Source organism: Dendrobium catenatum, unplaced genomic scaffold, assembly GCF_001605985.2.
Source record: "Dendrobium catenatum unplaced genomic scaffold, ASM160598v2 fragScaff_scaffold_1220, whole genome shotgun sequence".
In the NCBI taxonomy this organism is placed as follows: Eukaryota; Viridiplantae; Streptophyta; class Magnoliopsida; order Asparagales; family Orchidaceae; genus Dendrobium; species Dendrobium catenatum.
Window position 1 is genome coordinate 5,847,613 of NW_021319682.1, and position 6,530 is coordinate 5,854,142.

Genomic DNA, 6,530 nt, shown 5'->3' on the forward strand with positions numbered 1-6,530 from the left:
CCTTTTTCTTAGAAAAGATGGAGATGATTTGCTCATTATTCAAATTTATATAGATGACATACTTTTTGGATCTTCTAATAAGAAACTTTGTGATGAGTTCTCTAAATTAATGAGTAGAGAATTTGAGATGAGTTTGATGGGAGAGTTGTCCTACTTTTTGGGGTTTAGTATAAAACAATTGGATGATGGAAACTTTCTTAATCAAACAAAATACATAAAGAATATTTTGAAGAAGTCTTTTTGGGGTTTAGTATAAAACTATCTTTTATTTATAAAGATTAAAGTCTTTTTGTCACATCAAGATTCCTCGTTACTCTTGTTATTGGTTATTAATTATGTTTTATGGATAGTTCTTCTCCATTTTAGAGAGAGAGACTCTATTCTCTAATATTTAGAAGATATACTCACAACTAAGAATCTTTTTTAAGAGTTGTAAAAGAGAAAGGAGCTTGCAAAAAAAAATTGGTCAATGATGACAACAAAAGATGTGCAATGACGCCAAATTGAAAAAAAATATATATATTCTAAAAAGCAAAGGATGCGTAAAGCACAAATCAACCGACAAGAGGCATAAAATGAGCCCACTAAAAGGCAAGCTCTTCTCTCTTTTCAAATCCTTTAAAAACTTAGAAATTTTCATATATCAAAGGCCTGATTTCGATTGTTTTGAGATTGTGACATATTTACTTTGGTTCATTATTCTATGAGACATTTTTTCTTAAACCAAGTGATGAAGGGATCCTTATCTCATATCCAATTGATTTTCTTTAAGTTAGGTCATTGATTTTAAAAGATGATTCTATCCTAAAAGAAAGTCCGAGATAAGTGTAACCATGATCAAATATTCTACCGTTCTTTGGATTGTAGATGATGTTAACTCATTAACTCACAAGTTTTTAAAAATCAATCAATTGGAATACTACATCATATTCATCCCTTGGTTAAAAAAAAATCTTTTGATTTGTTTTCTTCATTTCCTCCTCCTTTTTGAGATGTCAAAAGGGGGAGTAGTTTAGGATGTTTTCTTATACTTTCGATTCCATAAGTTTACACAGCTATTTTTAAAATAATTGTCATAGTGTTTTGCCATCATCAAAAAGGGGGAGATTGTTGCAAATTCAGTTTCATGGACTATGTTTTGATGATTGGCAAACACTCTTGCTTTTCTTCAACTACCTGTTACTACTAACATTTCAGGAATCAAAGATCGGACAGAAATCAGAACCAGTTCAAGATTGGGAAGATTAGGTTGAATCAGTCTGTATTTTTCTTTTTTTTTATTGAGTCAATTGTAATTGTTTTAAGTGAATGATGTTAAGTAACCCTACACACACATACTTGAGAGATTTAGAACTTGTATTTTCACACATCATCTCAGACGATATTTATATCGTCCTGGACGATCGAGTTAAAAATAGAAGATCTAATAAGGATTACTTAGTTAAGGCAGCCGTAATTAACTGATCGGCCAGGATGATACCTGTATCATCCAGGATGATATGCTCAATACAGAAAGAATTTGCCGCAATGATCAATTTAAGTATTCTATATTTTTAGAAATCGGCCAGGACGATTCTTTGATCGGCCTGGACGATATTGTATAATTATGTCTAAAAGTATTCGGCAATCATGGGAGTAATTAAGGATGATTAATACGATCACGTCAACCTGGACGATCGCAAGATCATCCTAGGCAATCCATTCAAAAACCCTTGGTTGCTCCTGGACTATAAATATCAGCCAGTACAAATTCTTGGCAATGCGCTGGCCGATTTGGATCGGACAGCTCAAATTCAGGGCGATGCTCTGAACGATTTTCCTCTGATTTGATTTGATTTGCCAGGATGATCGTGAGATCGTCCGGGATGATCAAGCAAATTTTCAATCATCCAGTTTGCATTCAAGGCGATGCTCTGGCCGATCCTATGAGATTTGTACTGATCGGCCAGGACGATTTAAATATCGTCCTGGACAATAATGTTGGCAACTTGCAATTAATGAGCACATTTGAAGCTCTTTTATTTAAGAGCTCTTGTTCAACATTTTTAAACATCCTTGGCTACTATCTTGACTTGAGAAAACCTAAAGGAGAGAGAGAGAGAGGATCTTGTGAGGGGGAGCTTGTGAGGGGATTCACAAGGGTTGCTCCAAGCATTATTCCACTTCTTCTTCCCTAGAGTCTCTTGTCCTTGGAAGGGTTGGGAGAGGTAAGTTTCAGAAAGTGATCGTGGTTCTCTGCCTGCTTCAGTAATTCCCCCCCCCCCCCCCTCTTGGTTAGCCTCGGGCCAGTTCTATAGGGCTTAACATCCCTAACGAACTTTCATATTCCACAATTTTGTTTACTCTTCCATAAACAATGGTTCCTTAATATTGGCAGCCAATCTCTCTAAGTCAGCCTCATCCCAATATTCCAAAGGCAAATTTGGATGTATGATCCAAACTGAAGAAGTAAATTTCTTTAGTGATTTGGAAGATAATCTTGGAGTCTATTGATCAACCCCAATAATCTATCCAGTAATGTACCAAGGCCCACCAATCAAAACATTATCATATGCTTCCTTATTTTCAAACCAGCAAAGAAAGCAATCTAATCCCATAGGTGTTATTTGTGTTAATCCCAGATGTCCCCACTTCCTTTGGAGCTCATTCTGTATCATCTAAAATGGAAGCCTATGTCCCAGTAAGCTTCCAACCAAAGCCCTATTCAGTTTTTGAATGTTCCCTCTGGCCTTGTTTAAATCCAATCTTACCAAACCATCTTTCCTTAAGAAGCTACCAACATGATCAAACAAGCTCAATTTGGCAAGCATGGACTTCTTAATCTCATCAACTTCCCTCTTAATTGAGTTTGAAAGTCATGGGGTCTACACGGGTTGCTGAGAGCAAAGATCCTCTGCTGAAGCATTGCTTCAAACACCTTATTCTTATTTTGGAGCATTGAGGATATCACTGTAACCAATATCTACCTATTTACCCCTAGTTGTTATTTATTCAAGGTTCATATCATTAACCTTTCCAAGAATTCCAAAATTAACTCTCGTTTTAGTACTTTTATTAACCATTACAGCTCTGTGGACTTTACAACCCGAAGCAGCATTGTCCAGATCACCAATACGACCCATAATACTGAAGGTTGTTTTTGGTTCAAACATTAGACTTTCAAGAACCTTACTCACCTCAATACGATCAAATGATGTAAGCCTCTCCTTCTCCTCTAAATCAACCATGTCAAACTGTTATGGCAAAACAAAAATTTCATCTTGAACCACTGAACTATCAACATCCTTGTTCTCCATTGATTCAGCACAATCATGCATTCACTTCCTTAATAAATTCCTCCACGTCACTTGCGCCCATAATTTCCATGACTTCATCTAAATCTAAAGAATCCTGCATCAACATATCTCATTCCACCATGTCATTACCGACCTTAACCGATTCAATCTCCAGCTCCACACTGGATGTTGCATCTTAACTAACTGCCTTCTTAGAAGCTATAAAACCAACTGATTCTCCACCCCTAGCTTTACCTAGAGATCGAACATAGACGAGCCTCCTCCCTTCAGCTCCTCTATTTACATCATGACCCCTAAATAGCTCCCATCAACCACATTACTCTCTCCAGCATCTGACATCCTCCCATCAGCATTGATCTTCTCTCCACCGCTTCTCATGGGATGACTGGAGGGTGACCGTCGGTCACCCCCAACCATATCCTAAAAGACTTCATGATCCAACCTCGACGATGAGATCTCCAAAATGAGAGAAAATTTTTTCTCTCGGGCAGTGCCACGTGAGCCAGGAGAGATAGAGAGTTATATACAGCGATAGATAACAATAGAGAGAGAGTGAGAGAGAGAGAGAGAGGAGAGAGGGAAGAGTGAAAGAGAGTGAGAGAGAGAGAGAGGAATAAGAGAGATATAAGATATATATATAGAGTGGGAGAAGAGAGAGAGTGTGAGAGTGAGGGAGAGAGTGAGAGTGAGAGAGAGAGAGTGAGAGTGAGAGAGAGAGGGGGGAGAGAGAGAGATAGAGCAAAAGAGAGGAACAAGAGAGAGAGAGGGACAGAGAGATGGAGAGAGAGAGATAGTGGGGGAGAGACAGAGGAGGATAGAGAGATAGTAGGAGAAAAGAGAGAGAGAGAGAGAGAGAGAGAGAGAGAGAGAGAGGAATAATAGAGAGAGAGAGAAGTGCGAGAGATGGAGAGGGAGAAATGAGAGAGAAAGGGAGAGATAGAGGGGGAGAGAGAAAATAGATAGAAATTAGAGAGAAGAATAATAGAGAGAGCAATAAGAGAGAGAGATATATATATTTATAGGGAGAGAGAGAGTTTATGAAAAAATTCTTTTGTTTTTCTTCTTCTATTTTTGTTATTGTCGAAAAGGGGGAAAAATATTATTTGTGTGCATTTGATTTTTTAAGTTGTTTTATTTTATTTTTTTAAGTTTGAAGTGTTCTGTGAGTTTTTAAAGTGTTTTATGAGTTTTATTTTTGTGTTTTACGTTTGAAGTGTTCTCTGATTTTTTGAAGTGTTTTGTGAGTTTTTAAAATATTTTTGTGAGTTTATGAAAAATAAAAAAAATAAAAAAAATTGATTTGTTCTTAATAGAAATTCTCTTATATTCACATGCTTATTCATTTAGGGGGAGTTAAGGAGAAATTTAGGATTTTTAATTTAATTCAAATAATAATTATTTTGTTATCATCAAAAGGATGAGATTGTTAAGATTGTTGCTACTTAATTTTGTATGTTTGATATTCTTACAACTTGTATATTTTTTATCATACCAAATATTATTGATTTAATTATTATTTATCCTAATATATTTTGGAAGAATTATTTTGCTCTTGTGTGTACTAACATTTTAGGAAAATCATACTCCGAATTGTTAAAGACTTCAAATTAAGATCAGTTTAGAAGTTCATTGTAATTAAAGTCTGTATTTTTCATTTTATTGAGTCTAAGAGAGTGTGAATGTAATTGAGCAACTGAGCACACAAACACTGGGGGAGAGTTTAAAATTCAATTTTTTACTGATCCTACCATATTATATCACTTTGTGTGGGACGATCTGATAGGTTATTTCTCCCGACGAGCAGTTGAACGAACATAAATGAAAATATTTTTTTTCTATGTATGGATCATACGGGACGATATTAAATTTCATACAGGTATGAATGCCTCTATTTTTTTCTCAGACGAGGATCATACTTGATGATATTAAATTTCATACAGGGATGAACATCTTTGTTTTGTTCTCGGACGAAGAACGTACAGGACGACCTAAATTTTGTTTAGGGATGAATGCCTCTGTTTGGTTCTCAGACAAAGATTGTACGGGATGATATTAAATTTCGTACAGGGACGAACGCATCTGTATTAGTCTCGGATGAAGATCGTACGGGACGATCTAAATTTTGTATAGGGACGAATGCCTCTATTTTGTTCTTGGACAAAGATCATACGAGATGATCTAAATTTAGTACGGGGACGAATGCCTCTATTTTGTTCTTGCACAAAAAAGTTTATTTAAGTCTGGATCGTACGGGTCAATTTCTATTTTGTACCAAGATGAACGTCTCGGATCTGTTCTCGCTCATTTCATCCTAACATTTTGTACAGGCAAAATTAAATTTTCTAACTATTCATCCCATACGAACTTAGTTCGTACCAGACGATTATCGGGTACAAAATTTTTTCATACTGATTCATAATAGGTTCTTACGCAACAGTTTTTGAACTATTCATACGTACGAATATATAATCGTAGGATATGATTGTGTACTCCCTAATTTGAAAAATTCAGTTTTATAAACAATTTTTCATGTCTTTTGTACATAAGGTCCACTAAAACTAACGTGAGAGAGTCTTGTTTGTTGCAACCATGACCCCGAGTTTGAGATTTTGATGATTCCAAATAATGAGTGTTTTGGAACAACTTTTCATTGATTATTATTTTATTTGCTATTGTCCTTGAGTACTAACATTTTAGGAAGAACACAAGTGACTTAGGACGAACGGAAGACTCAAGAACGGGTATATTAGGAGTATGAGTCAGACATTGTATTTTTCTATTTATTTTATTTTTATTTTATTAAGTCTGGCCACAAAATGCATAAGAGTAAGAGCAAACATGCACACACACAGGGGGAGAGTTTGTTTTTAAATGCAAAATGTATTAGAATTTCTTCTCTGGATATCATACTGTACGATTTTATTTCGTACCGTACGATCCGAGCTATGTGGACGATTCTGTGAATAGATCATACTGTATGAATATATTCGTACTGTACGATATGTTCAGATCCAAAACACTAGCCGTAGTTAGTTTAAGTAAGTGATTTTGCGCCATTCGTATTGTACGAATAGTTTCGTACTATACGATCTATTTTAAATACTTACTTAAATTAACCCGTGATTAGTTCATGAAATCCAGGCCTAATTATATTTTTAACATCGTACTGTACGAACTAGATCGTAGCATACGATGAACAGAGATGAAGTATGATCGTCCCGGATATCATCCTGG